General features: G+C 45.3%; 1 protein-coding gene and 1 pseudogene across 1 annotated transcript in view; both read right to left on the reverse strand.

Moving 5' to 3' along the window:
• Positions 1-15,694, reverse strand: part of LOC126248441 (leucine-rich repeat and death domain-containing protein 1) — a 198,637-nt gene that overhangs the window by 69,232 nt on the left and 113,711 nt on the right. The window lies entirely within an intron of this gene.
• LOC126203016 (5S ribosomal RNA) lies at positions 9,241-9,358 on the reverse strand (annotated as a pseudogene).

Below are 15,694 nucleotides of genomic sequence, written 5' to 3' on the forward strand. Positions count from 1 at the left end.
ATAAGTAGTTGTATGATGTGTGTAGCGAACACTCTCTGCTTTCTGTATGAGCAGGTCTCGGACGCCGAGTTTGATGGCCTTGCCGCAGTGGTAACACCGGTTCCCATCACATCACCAAAGTTAAGCACTGTCCAGCTCGGATAGCATCTGGATGGGTGACCATCTGTCGAGTGCTGTTGCCAAGCGGGGTGCAATCAGTCCTTGTGAGACAAACTGTGGAGCTACTTGATTGAGAAGTAGTGGCTCCGGTCTCAGAAACTGACATACAGCCAGGTGAGCGATGTGCTGACCACATGCCCCTCCATATCCGCATCCGGTGATGCCTGTGTGCTGAGGATGACACTGCAGCCAGTCAGTGCCGTTGGGCCTTCCAAGGGCTGTTGGGACGAAGCTTAGTTTTTAGATTTTTTTATGACAGTACGGGAAGTTGACCATAGGTCCAAATTTTTGCCAACAGAGGGGACTGATGATGGTGCAGTGTGTCACTGAAACCAGTTGCAGTTGAATAAATAGATTCAAACACACGGCACAGTTGTTGCCATTAATCCTCGTAATTTCTTGTCCAGCAGGTTTGCAACATTTAGATCTTGTTTTGCAAAGGTAGAGAGCTTGAAGCAAGTCAGACTGACCGCAGTAGAAACAATGTTGAATGCGCTATAATGAATCTGATGGTTCTCTCAACAGTTCAGAGATACAGAAAAGGTACTTACATCATGAGCCATCAAAGGTCGATCAAGACGTGTCTTTTATGATCATCCAGTGTGTAGAGTTGGCAAATTTTCATTTTCAACATCCGTTTTTCATTAACCGCTTTAGCAGCTTTATTTTAAACGAAATAGCTATTTATTTTCTTTAGGATTTCTCTGTTCACTACTGCTGTGATAACTTTACATTACTCTGTTTAATAACGAAAAATACGAAACAGTTTTGACACAAGCTTTGCAGACTTCGACATACTCACCGTCGTATTCGAAAGCTGACCGAATTATTTTGACTGTGGCAGCACCCAATGGCCAGAGAACTTTCTAATGACAGAAATATCCAAGAAACGAGGAACCAAGAAATGCAGGTAGCACAAGAGCAGTTGCGGCTGCTGTATAAGAACACAAGAGCACGTGAAGACCCTAACTTTCGACACCTTGTGGATTTATTGGTTATTTTTCTTTGAATGCTGTTAAATGTAACATAGATTTGCAGTTTGAAAGATGCGGCATTTAAATTCATTGCTCTACTGTTCCTCTGGACTCCGTGAAACTTAGAATCAGGGTCGCGAGCACACCTTCAGTTGTGCACATTTTAAGGAGCTTCTGCTCATGTGTAACTCGCGTTGCCTTACAGGACAAATACATACGGATTTGATAAACAATGTGCACGGTTCACGATGTGCACAACCAGCCCTTGCCACTGAACCAGAAGTTTACATCAGTGCCACCAGGTGGTAGCACACTGCAGCAAACTTTCATCCTTTTTTTTTTTTTTCTCTTTATTGTGATTTTGATCACCTTACACAAAGCGGGCTGTCAGCAGCAGAGTACACCGCTCTTCAGCCTTGAGTTGTACAATAAGTAATACACGGAAGTGGCACAGAGAATACAATCAAAATGGTGGGCAAAAAATGTAGACACTTGAAAAACAAAAAACACATGGAGCCGTTCAAGCTGGATGAGAAACATCACTAACACTAGTTGACACGGTGCACAAAACATGGATGATGGCGACGGCACACATGAACAGTGGTGGCGTGATGGCAAACAAACACGAAACACAAATGAAGGCACACACATGAGACACTGATGACGATGATCTCCGGCGCGCGAAAGTCCACGTAGCGTGTGCGAGTCCGGGGACCTGCCAAGAGAGGAGGACGGGGGGTGGGAGAGGGCGAGGGGAGAACAGAGATGCCACGGGCAGTGGAGATAGGGGGGAAGGGAGGAAGGGGGAGGGGAAGCCTGGGGGAAGAGGGGTGGAGGAAGGGGGGGAAAGGAGAGAGAAGGGAGGGAGGGTGCCTAAAGGAAAGGACACAGGAAGTGGGGGGGGAGGATCAAAGTTGATAGGAGGGGTAGATGGAGGGGAGGAGGACATCATCAGGGAGGGGGAGCTGGCGGAAGCCACCTTGGGAAAGGGTAAGGAGGGTGGAGAGATGGAGACCGGATGGGACATGGGAATACAGGTGCAGCAGCGGGCGGGGGTGGGAGAGGATGGGTGAGTGGGTGAGACAAGCGGATGAGGAGGATCCAGTTTGCAGGAGGTGTACAGGATCCGTATCCTTTCAAGGAAAAGGAGGAGGTGGGGGAAGGGGATGAGATCATACAGGATCCGCGTGGGGGAGGGGAGACGGATGCGATAGGCGAGGCGGAGAGCATGGCGTTCAAGGATTTGGAGGGATTTATAAAAGGTAGGGGGGGGGGGCGGAGATCAAGGCCGGATGGGCGTAACAAAGGATAGGGCGGATGAGGGATTTATAGGTGTGGAGGATGGTGGAGGGGTCCAGACCCCACGTACGGCCGGAAAGGAGCTTGAGGAGATGGAGTCGGGAGCGTGCCTTGGCTTGGATCGTCCGGAGATGGGGAGTTCAGGAGAGGCGACGGTCGAGGGTGACGCCAAGGTACTTAAGGGTGGGAGTGAGGGCGATAGGACGGCCATAGATGGTGATATAGAAATCAAGGAGGCGGAAGGAAGGGGTGGTTTTGCCTACAATGATCGCCTGGGTTTTGGAGGGATTGACCTTGAGCAACCACTGGTTGCACCAAGCGGTGAACCGGTCAAGATGGGATTGGAGAAGGTGTTGGGAGCGCTGCAGTGTGGGGGCAAGGGCAAGGAAGGCGGTGTCATCGGCAATCTGGAGGAGGTGGATGGGGGTGACGGCGGCGGCATGTCCGCCGTATACAGAAGGTACAGAAGGGGGGAGAGGACGGAGCCTTGGGGCACACCGGCGGAGGGGAAAAAGGTGTAGGAGTCGGTGTTATGGATGGTGACATAGGAAGGACGGTGGGAGAGAAAGGAGCCGATCAGACAGACGTAGTTAATGGGAAGGGCAAAGGTTTTGAGCTTGAAGAGGAGACCAGAATGCCATACGCGGTCATAAGCTCGTTCGAGGTCCAGGGAGAGGAAGATTGCGGAGCGACGGGAATTAAGCTGGTCGGAAAGGAGATGAGTGAGGTGAAGGAGAAGATCGTCGGAAGAGAAGGACGGCTGAAAGCCACACTGGGTAACGGGAAGAGGCAGTGCTGGCGGAGATGCTGATGGATGCGACGGGTGAGGATAAATTCCAGGACCTTACTGAAGACCGAGGTAAGGCTGATGGGACCGTAGGAGGAGACGGCGGACGGCGGTTTGCCAGGTTTAAGGAACATCAGGATACGGGAGGTTTTCCACAAGTCGGGGTAGTAACCGGGGGACAGGACTACATTGTAGAGCCTGGCCAGGATGGAGAGGAAAGAGACAGGAGCTTCACGAAGGTGACGGTAGGTGACACGATCGTGACCAGGAGCGGTGTTGCGTTTCGTGCGGAGTGTAGCAATGAGATCCTGTGTAGTGAAACTTTTATCCCTGTTCGCTCGGCATAAATCCTGCTAGATGATAGCACATTCGTCAGATATGCTAATTAACTCAGTATCGTATACTGTAGTAAAGTTAAATCGGACGTCAGTATATGTTAAGGCTGTGCCAACAGTAAACCTATTTTGAGGGTTTTTAATGAGATGTAGTATATTAAGTCATGAATTTTGTTGTTGTTGTGGTCTTCAGTCCAGAGACTGGTTTGATGCAGCTCTCCATGCTACTCTATCCTGTGCAAGCTTCTTCATCTCAAAGTATTTACTGCAACCTACATCCTTCTGAATCTGTTTAGTGTATTCATCTCTTGGTCTCCCTCTACGATTTTTACCCTCCACGCTGCCCTCCAATGCTAATTTGTGATCCCTTGATGCCTCAAAACATGTTCTACCAACCGGTCCCTTCTTTTTGTCAAGTTGTGCCACAAACTCCTCTTCTCCCCAATTCTATTCAACACCTCCTCATAAGTTATGTGATCTACCCATCTAATCTTCAGCATTCTTCTGTAGCACCACATTTCGAAAGCTTCTATTCTCTTCTTGTCCAAACTATTTATCGTCCATGTTTCACTTCCATACATGGCTACACTCCATACAAATACTTTCAGAAACGACTTCCTGACACTTAAATCTATACTCGATGTTAACAAATTTCTCTTCTTCAGAAACGCTTTCCTTCCCATTGCCAGTCTACATTTTATATCCTCTTTACTTCGACCATCATCAGTTATTTTGCTCCCTAAATAGCAAAACTCCTTTACTACTTTAAGTGTCTCATTTCCTAATCTAATTCCCACAGCATCACCCGACTTAATTCGACTACATTCCATTATCCTCGTTTTGCTTTTGTTGATGTTCATCTTATATCCTCCTTTCAAGACACTGTCCATTACGTTCAACTGCTCTTCCAAGTCCTTTGCTGTCTCTGACAGAATTACAATGTCATCGGCGAACCTCAAAGTGGGACCTCGAAAAACGTGAATAGCACTATCGCGGCGCAATAAACCACAACTTCAATAGGGCTCGATATTGTCGCTGTCCTAGTCGCGCTGGTAGACGTTTTCCTTCTTGCACGACACATAACACAATCTACTCAGTAAATAACAAACATTCAAACGCGTTGACCTATGTGAAAATTCGACTGCCCCTTAACTTTGTCTTTTGCTAATATTTCGCATGCAAACCGTTACAGCCGCAATATTTGCAGACGATCAAGTTTGGTTACGACAGTTGTTGTTGTTGTGGTCTTCAGTCCTGAGAATGGTTTGATGCAGCTCTCCATGCTACTCTATCCTGTACAAGCTTCTTCGTCTCCCAGTAACTACTGCAGCCTACATCTTTCTGAATCTGCTTAGTGTATTCATCTCTTGGTCTCCCTCTACCATTTTTACCCTCAACGCTGCCCTCCAATACTAAATTGGTGATCCTTCGATGTCTCAGAACATGTCCCATCAACCGGTCCCTTCTTCTAGTCAAGTTGTGCCACAAGCTCCTCTTCTCCCCAACTCTATTCAATACCTCCTCATTAGTTATGTGATCTACCCATCTAATCTTCAGCATTCTTCTGTAGCACCACATTTCGAAAGCTTCTATTCTCTTCTTGTCTAAACTATTTATCGTTCACGTTTCACTTCCATACATGGCTACACTCCATACAAATACACTCCTGGAAATTGAAATAAGAACACCGTGAATTCATTGTCCCAGGAAGGGGAAACTTTATTGACACATTCCTGGGGTCAGATACATCACATGATCACACTGACAGAACCACAGGCACATAGACACAGGCAACAGAGCATGCACAATGTCGGCACTAGTACAGTGTATATCCACCTTTCGCAGCAATGCAGGCTGCTATTCTCCCATGGAGACGATCGTAGAGATGCTGGATGTAGTCCTGTGGAACGGCTTGCCATGCCATTTCCACCTGGCGCCTCAGTTGGACCAGCGTTCGTGCTGGACGTGCAGACCGCGTGAGACGACGCTTCATCCAGTCCCAAACATGCTCAATGGGGGACAGATCCGGAGATCTTGCTGGCCAGGGTAGTTGACTTACACCTTCTAGAGCACGTTGGGTGGCACGGGATACATGCGGACGTGCATTGTCCTGTTGGAACAGCAAGTTCCCTTGCCGGTCTAGGAATGGTAGAACGATGGGTTCGATGACGGTTTGGATGTACCGTGCACTATTCAGTGTCCCCTCGACGATCACCAGCGGTGTACGGCCAGTGTAGGAGATCGCTCCCCACACCATGATGCCGGGTGTTGGCCCTGTGTGCCTCGGTCGTATGCAGTCCTGACTGTGGCGCTCACCTGCACGGCGCCAAACACGCATACGACCATCATTGGCACCAAGGCAGAAGCGACTCTCATCGCTGAAGACGACACGTCTCCATTCGTCCCTCCATTCACGCCTGTCGCGACACCACTGGAGGCGGGCTGCACGATGTTGGGGCGTGAGCGGAAGACGGCCTAACGGTGTGCGGGACCGTAGCCCAGCTTCATGGAGACGGTTGCGAATGGTCCTCGCCGATACCCCAGGAGCAACAGTGTCCCTAATTTGCTGGGAAGTGGCGGTGCGGTCCCCTACGGCACTGCGTAGGATCCTACGGTCTTGGCGTGCATCCGTGCGTCGCTGCGGTCCGGTCCCAGGTCGACGGGCACGTGCACCTTCCGCCGACCACTGGCGACAACATCGATGTACTGTGGAGACCTCACGCCCCACGTGTTGAGCAATTCGGCGGTACGTCCACCCGGCCTCCCGCATGCCCACTATACGCCCTCGCTCAAAGTCCGTCAACTGCACATACGGTTCACGTCCACGCTGTCGCGGCATGCTACCAGTGTTAAAGACTGCGATGGAGCTCCGTATGCCACGGCAAACTGGCTGACACTGACGGCGGCGGTGCACAAATGCTGCGCAGCTAGTGCCATTCGACGGCCAACACCGCGGTTCCTGGTGTGTCCGCTGTGCCGTGCGTGTGATCATTGCTTGTACAGCCCTCTCGCAGTGTCCGGAGCAAGTATGGTGGGTCTGACACACCGGTGTCAATGTGTTCTTTTTTCCATTTCCAGGAGTGTACTTTCAGAAATGACTTCCTGACACTTAAATCTATACTCTATGTTAACAAATTTCTCTTCTTCAGAAACGCTTTCCTTGCCATTGCCAGTCTACATTTTATATCCTCTCTACTTCGACCATCATCAGTTATTTTGCTCCCCAAATAGCAAAACTCCTTTACTACTTTAAGTGTCTCATTTCCTAATCTAATTCCCTCAGCATCACCCGACTTAATTCGACTACATTCCATTATCCTTGTTTTGCTTTTGTTGATGTTCATCTTATACCCTCCTTTCAAGACACTGTCCATTCCGTTCAACTGCTCTTCCAAGTCCCTTGCTGTCTCTGACAGAATTACAATGTCATCAGCGAACCTCAAAGTTTTTATTTCTTCTCCATGGATTTTAATACCTACTCCGAATTTTTCTTTTGTTTCCTTTATTGCTTGCTCAATATACAGACAGTTTCCTTTCCACCTCTAGCACGTAGTGGTAATTTTCTTAGAAATAAAAACCACGTTCTTCTTGTCTCAACTGAGATATATCGTACATTTGCCAGAAAATAATAACTTTGACCGAGAGACAGCATTTTGAAATTATAGCGAAAAAACACGGTAGACCGCAACTCGTTGCCCCGTATCGCTAGCACATAACTCATTCATAAACATTGGTATAGATAATTTCATTTTCACATCCTTTTTCAGTGCGGTCATGCACTGTTCTCCACAGTACTTGGAGTTCAGCTACTCTTTCTTGAATGGATACCAACAAAACAACTATGTATCTCCCATTTTGTACTAGATCAAGAAAGGTACGAGAAGCTCTCGGTTAGCCTGTATTCCGCGGTTCTTAATAAAAATTGCGGCAAATAAAGTATGCTGTAACTGACTAATTTTCATGCCGACAATCCAGTAGGTAGCAGCTCAGTTACTACGTGATAACTAAAGAATAGGACTTCGTCTGCAAGCTCTGTCGACAGGCTACAACAAATGACAATCTACAAACAATTTCGCTACAAATGATCCTCATACTGTACGAAGTTCAGCAAAAGTTATTGATGTGTTACAGTCGAGTAACATGTCTTTGTGTCTGTGATAACATTTTATCTGATAAAAATATGAGAGTGGTGTAATATCTGTGGGTAACGTAAAACAATGAAAAATGCTAGGTTGCATCTTGCTTCCCTGTCGAACTAAAGGTCTCCTTTATAAATGAATGGCGGAATGGGTGAGACCAGAGGACGGTCGACCCAGATAGGACTGTGCATTGTTGTCAGATAACTTCTCCCATGTACAGTATTACCAGAGTTCTCCAGTATGGAGGAAGTAACCCATTTATGCTAGTTTAAGCTCAGGTAAACAATCAAAATGGCGAAGGTAGCCTATTTTTGAAACGATGAGAAATTCATATTTTGTCGAGAATAAATCGGAAAAATTCATTCATTCTATTAAGTTAAACTGATGGATTATTAAATAGTTTACTCGTCCTAAGCTAAAATGGTACATTATTTTATATCTATATTCCACATCACTAATGTTTCAACCCCCCAAAAAAAGTAATCGTTAAAAATATTCCATAATTTCACTATTTTGAAGTGATACACAAGTGACTCACAGGTGGCTCATTGCCTCACACTTCGAGTGTTCGACTCTTAGCAAAGCAATTTTGGGCACTTTCGTAGATTCAGCACTTCCTTTCATATTTTTTGTTATTGTTCAGCTCTGTTTCTTGCACAACAAATTCCGTAACGACTTTCATTATAAGGAAACCGAAAATTTCAAAAACATACGGGTACAGCTGTAATTCACGACATTTCGCATATACATTTTTGCGATATCAACTGTCTTTTTTCCGGCAATGAGGGCAGTGACTAACATAAAGTTCTGAGGCTCTGTTGTCTCACATCTCATGCATATCACATTACAATCTCACCTTGCATTTTTGAATCCAGACAACAACAGTTTTCGCTAGTTCCATACTTTCCAAGTGTCTCGCTCTCCTCTTCCAACAGTTTCCAAAATGCAAGTGCCTATTACTCGGAACCGAGTCTTGTTATCATCTTTAAGGCATTTCGTGCAGCCGGATGACGTCTTCAACAACTACCGATATTCTGGAGGTGCACACACCGTCATTTGCAAACTACAAATGCAAAGACCTGGGCAAGGAAACTGAAAACCTCGGCATGCGGGGCGCGCGCGCGCGCGCGCGCGCGCGCACACACACACACTGTGAACAACTAGCGCCACTATACAATCGATGGCCAACGTCAGAAGCTCTCTATCGTGAATATTAACTACAAGCGGTTGAGCAAGTGGCATTAACTCTCTCCCTCTGTTGTTTGACCAGGACTAGAGCTGGAAATTAAGTAGAATTCAAGCAAAAATTCCGTATCTATTTATAAGGTCCAAAAAACTAAACTCCGCCCGAACAGACCATGAAGGCCCAACGTACTGACTGCCGCCGTGCCACCCTTAGCCCACAGGCGTCACTGGATGCGGATATGGAAGGGCATGTGGTCAGCACAGCGCTCTCCCGGCCATTTTGTCAGTATAAGAGACCGGAGCCGCTGCTTATCAATCAAGTAGCTCCTCGGTTTGCCCACAAGGGCTGAGTGCACCCCGCTTGCCAACAGCGGTCGGCAGTCCGGACGGTCACCCATCCAAGTGCTAGCCCAGCCCGACAGCGCTTAACTTCGGTGATCTGACGAGGACCGGTGTTACCACTGTGGCAAGGCCGTTGGCTAGTTATGAGGTCACCTGTCAATTTAATCTCAACTGCTCCCTTAACAACACTGTCCCAACAGCTGAACCCGCTCGCCAGAATCTCTGTGCTGTTATATTCCACTGGATGACCATTAAGCGTGTGTGTCGCTTACGCTCAGGACATCGGTTTCCACGGTCCTGATGGTCTGACCAATATACATCATCCCAAAACAGCAAGGGATATGGTAGACACCCGCTTCACGCTAACCCAGATAATTATTTATAGACCCCGCAGACACGGTCAATCGTGTTGGAAATACTACAAAACGGTCGTAGACTTAAATGTCACCTCTTCATTTTCATCGTCCACTCGAGTCACAGATGGTAAGTACCACAAAGCGCGTCAAATCTGTCTTTCCAAATATGAAGAAACCATTATGAAGAATGATCCCAGTTGACATCGGAAAGACATATTAGGCGGGCGTTGAGCTGTTGATCAACCGTGAATCGAGTGTACGGTGAAAGTAACGAGGTGATACCTAAGTCTAAGACTGTCACCTGAGAACATTCTTCATGATAGTTCCTTCACGTTTGGTCTATATTATTGCAACACCAGCTTGATGCTGTGTAAGGTCATTGTGTATGATAGATGGTCATCTGTACTTATTGTAACGCTGTGGGCTTTCGAACCATCTAATAGAAACACGAATAGCTTTTCCATCTAATGTTTTCTCCTTCTCTTCCTATGATGATGATCTGAAAGACGAAACAGGTAGAGAATAAAGGTTTTTTTGTACAGATGATAGTTAAAGATGCTGTTCTTTAAATATGACACTTTTCGATCTAACCAAAAGTTTGCCCCAGTGATGCAAAGAATCTAATAGCTAAAAAAATTACCTTCACACACAAATTTAAATCATGATTGGCTGACAACTCTTTTAACTCCATAGAAAAATTTCTGAATGTGTAATGTGTGTTTGAATGTGTCTGGTGGAGGGGGATGAGGAGGGAGGGAGGGAGAGAGAGAGAGAGAGAGAGAGAGAGAGAGCGAGAGAGAGACTGGACATCCGTATGTACGAAATAGTCGTACCTGATAGTCTAGCGGTAAAGCACGTGACGAAACCGAGAGGTTGCGGGATCGAATTCCGGCAGGACCAGGGATTTTTTACTTTGAGTTTTAACTCACCCTACACCACTAAACGATGTGAGGCGTCGCCGGAAACTACACGTGGTTCGGGTTCTACTGTAAACTGTGTGTCTCCTTTCCCCGGATTGTTAACTTGGGTAGGTTAGGGACACGCAAGTCGCCGATGTGGCGACCAATTGAAAGTTTTGCATCAGTTCAATGACCAATACGAAATTATGGCTCAAAACCATATCAACCAAAACCACTGAAAATAAACGCAAAATATATATATTTAAAACAGCAGATAAAAATTTGCTTGATGCCCTCCTAAGAGAGAGTCTCCATTCCTTCCAAGCTAATTATGTTAGTGTAGACCAGATACGGCTCAAATTAAAAAAAAAAAAAATCAAATGGCTCTGAGCACTAAGGGACTTAACATCTGTGGTCATCAGTCCCCTAGAACTTAGAACTAATTAAACCTAACCAACCTAAGGACATCACACACATCCATGCCCGAGGCAGGATTCGAACCTGCGACCGTAGCGGTCACGCGGTTGCAGACTGAAGCGCCTAGAACCGAATGGCCACACCGGCCGGCCAATTTCAAAGGTACAGTATCGGCAGCAATAGATAGATTCATACCGCATAAGTTAATAAGAGACGGGACTGATCCACCACGGTACACAAAACACTTCAGAACACTGTTGCAGAAGCAACGAAAAAAGCATGCTAAATTCTGAAGAACGCAAAATCCCCAAGACTGGCTAAGTTTCACGGAACCTCGAAATTTAGTGCGGACGTCAATGCGAGATGCTTTTAATAGTTTCCACAGTGAAATATTGTCTCAAAATATGGTAGAAAACCCAAAGAGTGTGGCAAAAAGCAGTCAAAACCGTCACTGCGTGATAGCGATGGGAATGTTACCGATGATGGTGCCACTAAAGCGGAGTTACTAAATACAGTGTTCCGAAATTCCTCACGAAAGAAGACGAAGTAAATATTCCAGAATTCGAAACCAGAACAGCTGTTAGCAAGAGTGACATAAAAGTAGATATCTTAGGCGTTGCGAAACAATTCAAATCACTTAAGAAATGCAAGTCTTCCGGTCCAAATGGTATACCAATCAGGTTCCTCTCAGAATATGCAGATACAATAGCGCCTTTCTTAGCAATCATATACAACCGCTCACTTGGCGAAAGGTCTGTTCCTAAAGACTGGAAAGTAACACAGGTCACACCAATATTCAAGAAGGGAAATAGGAGTAACCCACTGAATTACAGGCCCATATCACTGACCTCAATTTGCAGTGGGATTTTGGAACATATACTGTACTCGAACATTATGAATCACCTTAAGAAAATGACTTATTGATACATAACCAACACGGATTCAGAAAATATCTTTATTCCCATGAAGTAATGAATGCTGTCGACAAGGGATCTCAGATCGATTCCATATTCCTAGATTTCCAGTAGATTTTTCATAACGTTCCTCACAAGCGACTATTAATCAAATTGTATGCATATGGAGTATCGTCTCAGTTGTGTGACTGGATTCGTGATTTCCTCTCAGAGAGGTCACAGTTCGTAGTGATAGACGGTAAACCATCGAGTAGAACAGAAGTGATATCTGACGTTCCGCAAGGTAGTGTCATAGGCCATCTGCTGTTCCTGATTTATATATATGATCTAGGTGTTAATCTGAGCAGCCCCCTAAGATTGTTTGCAGATGACGCTATAATTTACCGTCTAGTAAAATCATCAGATGATCAATTCCAATTACAAAATGATCTAGAGAGAATTTCTGTATGGTGCGAAAAGTGGCAATTGGCACTAAACAAAGAAAAGTGCGGGGTCATCCACATGGGTACTAAAAGAAATCCGATAAATTTTGGGTACACGATAAATCGCACAAATGTAAGGGCTGTCAGTTCGACTAAATACCTAGGAATTACAATTACGAGCAACTTAAATTGAAAAGACCACATAGATAATACTGTGGGGAAGGTGAAACAAAGACTGCGCTTTGTTGGCAGAACACTTAGAAGATGCAACAAACCCACTAAAGAGACAGCCTACATTACACTTGTCCGCCCTCTGCTGGAATATTGCTGCTCGGTATTGGAGCCTTACCAGGTAGGATTGACGGAGGACATCGAAAAAGTGCAAAGAAGGGCAGCTCGTTTTGTGTTATAGCGCAACAGGGGTGAGAGTGTCACTGATATGATACGCGATTTGGGGTGGCAGTCACCGAAACAAAGGCGGTTTTCTTTGCGGCGTGATCTATTTACGAAATTTCAATCACTAACTTTCTCTTCAGAATGCGAATATATTTTGTTGACACCCACCTACGTAGGGAGAAATGATCATCATAATAAAATAAGAGAAATCAGGGCTCGAACGGAAAGATTTACGTGTTCCTTTTAACCATGCGCTATTCGAGAGTGGAATTGTAGAGAAGTAGTATGAAAATGGTGTGATGAACCCTCTGCCAGGCACTTAAGTGTGAACTACAGAGTAACCATGTAGATGTAGAACTGGCGGGAGATAAGCGTGTATGTATCTGACATCATCAGACGAGGGAGACACAGCGATGCGTATTATTTCTTAAATATTTTAATGATCTTAATCGAAACATAATGTAATAACAACTAGGTGAGAATCGGCTTGGGTCGACTAGCAACCATCATGATATCATGCTTACAATATAATTCGTATCTAAAAGTAGTGTTAACAAGCACAACATCGTCACTTAGCGTAACTTGCCAATATTCAAAAGCTGGTCACAGCGTGACTGTTAAGCGTGTAAAAGCACTAGGAGACTGGTACAGACGACTGTTTTACTTTTTATATGAGTATATTGCATTAGAAAACGCTTTTTAACGGTACTGGACAACATGAAATATTGTATATTGTTCTGTTTTCACACCATATATCTGTTTCCTCTTCCGCTCTTTTTTTCGGCATCACCAAGGCAAAATGAGTTTCGTCCGAGCTCCACAAATTCGAATCACATACTGATATTGGTATAAATGTGGTTGGAGGCGAAAGGGGTTTGGCAAGTTTACAGCAAAGACTTGATCAGGCATGCGTGTCAAACTTGCAGCTACATGTAGGGCTACCTCAAGTAACCAAGTTTCAATCCATGTGCTGCCATCTACTCTCTTCCATTGTTTTCTTAATTATCCAGCAACTCGTGGATTTTTTCTTCGCGAAACACCACATGAGATGTTTTGAACGATCTCTTTTTGAATTTTAGAAAAGGAGACGAACACCACGTCTCGCGCTGCCTGACGTTAATTCCAGCGACGCAGTCGGCAGAATTTCCGTGGCAAGCTACGACTACGGCAGTGGTCAGACAGATAGCGACTGGGCGAATATACGGAGCACGTACCAGAGCTAACAACTCTCAATGGGGCTGGATCAGTTTCTCACGTTAAGGAAGAGCGAACGTGACATAACTACACATCGGATTCTGTCCTTGACTTCCACGTACTCCAGGGTCTATCATGCGTCATGCATAGCGTCCAGTTTCCATATTCGTGGTCCAATCTTTTTGAATGCGCAACTTCCCTCACATATCAGCATCTTGACGTGGGAGCAGTGAAACTGTTTGACTGGTAAAATACGTTAAGAGTCTATAAAATCACTCAATACTTTGGTCTGTTATGGACACACTGTTTTTCACAACAATGTAATTCCACAGAAAAAGACGGCACATGGGCAAGCCATCTTCAGAGCTGTAATTATATGGATTACATGGGCTAATTCTCAATATCTGCATTAAATACACACGTAATAATTGAGTACTTGTAAGCTACGGAGATGGCTGAAAGTAGCCGGTACCGGCCATAAACAATTCTGATTAGCGCCCTATCACACTCACTTAGAGACCAGACCGCGGGGACCGATCTCAACGATAGTGTAGACAGAGTACCTAGTGCTCTACATTACGATTACTTTCAGCGAAAAGACTACAAGCGACAACGAGTGCAGGAGGCGAATTACTCAGCAGACAGTGTTAGCGAACAGACAACAGTAGTAGTAGTAGCAGATGGGACAACAGCGGCACAGACGAAGAGGGACCGACAGAGAATAGGGACTAAATTTAAACTACTAACATAGCATAGATGATATATTAGAATTGATAACTTCTAACGAGGATGAATGCTATAGCTTAGACATGGAACAGTACCGCCCACTACGTTATATAAATACACACACACATGGTAGATGTCTAAGGAACCTAAAATAGTATATTTATAAACAGGGTTATGATTAAACGTATCCATGTGTACCGCCTAACAATAAAAGTGATGCACTCAGAAGGAAAGGTATGTCAATGCAGCTTCGTAGACGTACACACGATAGGAGTGTGTGTAAATGATTAGGATTGCAATTCTCTACAACAGGCAGAGCGGCACCAGAGTGCATTAGCGTCTTTCGTGTTTAGTGTTGTTACAATGTTTAGTACGTTATACTAGGCGCGTGAATAGCGTTAGGTGTTGAGTAATCACCGTGAAGGACACGGAGACGCCAAGTTCTCGTGTGAGACAGCGTTACCACCACCTGACAGAGTTTGAACTGTGGAGACCTGACAGAGATTTCAGTCGACCACTTCTGACCACCACTAGGGAGAATCGCGGTAGTGCCCACCAAACACATTGCAACCCGTTCATAACTGCGCCTGCCATAAAAGAACAAGTAATGGCCTTCCTGCCCATATTTACGAAATGGATTCGCATTTTGCGAATCTGGACTGACGTCAGCTATTTGCGACACAAGAAAATATTGTTCCCGACCGGCAAACGAACCAGAATTCCTCACTTATCGCGAGTGGTCAACTTAACCACTTCCGCTATCCGTGCACGTCTCAAGAATATTATGGAATCCACAACCGTTACATTCGCGCATTTCGTGATTTCTGTACAGGAAGAGATAAATATTTTATCATCATTTCAACCCGTCGAGGCGTGGATACATTATTGATTGTTACAGAGTCTGTGTTTGTACAGTGTCTGTATCTTCATATTACATTGTTATGTGAAGATGCATGCACATATTAAACACAGACTGATGCATTAGCTCCATACTTAACAATCATAAACAACCGTTTGCTCGACGAAGGATCCGCACCCAAAGACTGGAAAGTTGCGCAGATCACACAAATATTCTAGAAAGGTAGTAGGAGAAAGCCCCTTAATTACAGGCCCATATCATCAACGTCGATATGCAGCAGGATTCTGGAAC

This window comes from Schistocerca nitens, chromosome 1 (genome assembly GCF_023898315.1).
Source record: "Schistocerca nitens isolate TAMUIC-IGC-003100 chromosome 1, iqSchNite1.1, whole genome shotgun sequence".
NCBI lineage: Eukaryota > Metazoa > Arthropoda > Insecta > Orthoptera > Acrididae > Schistocerca > Schistocerca nitens.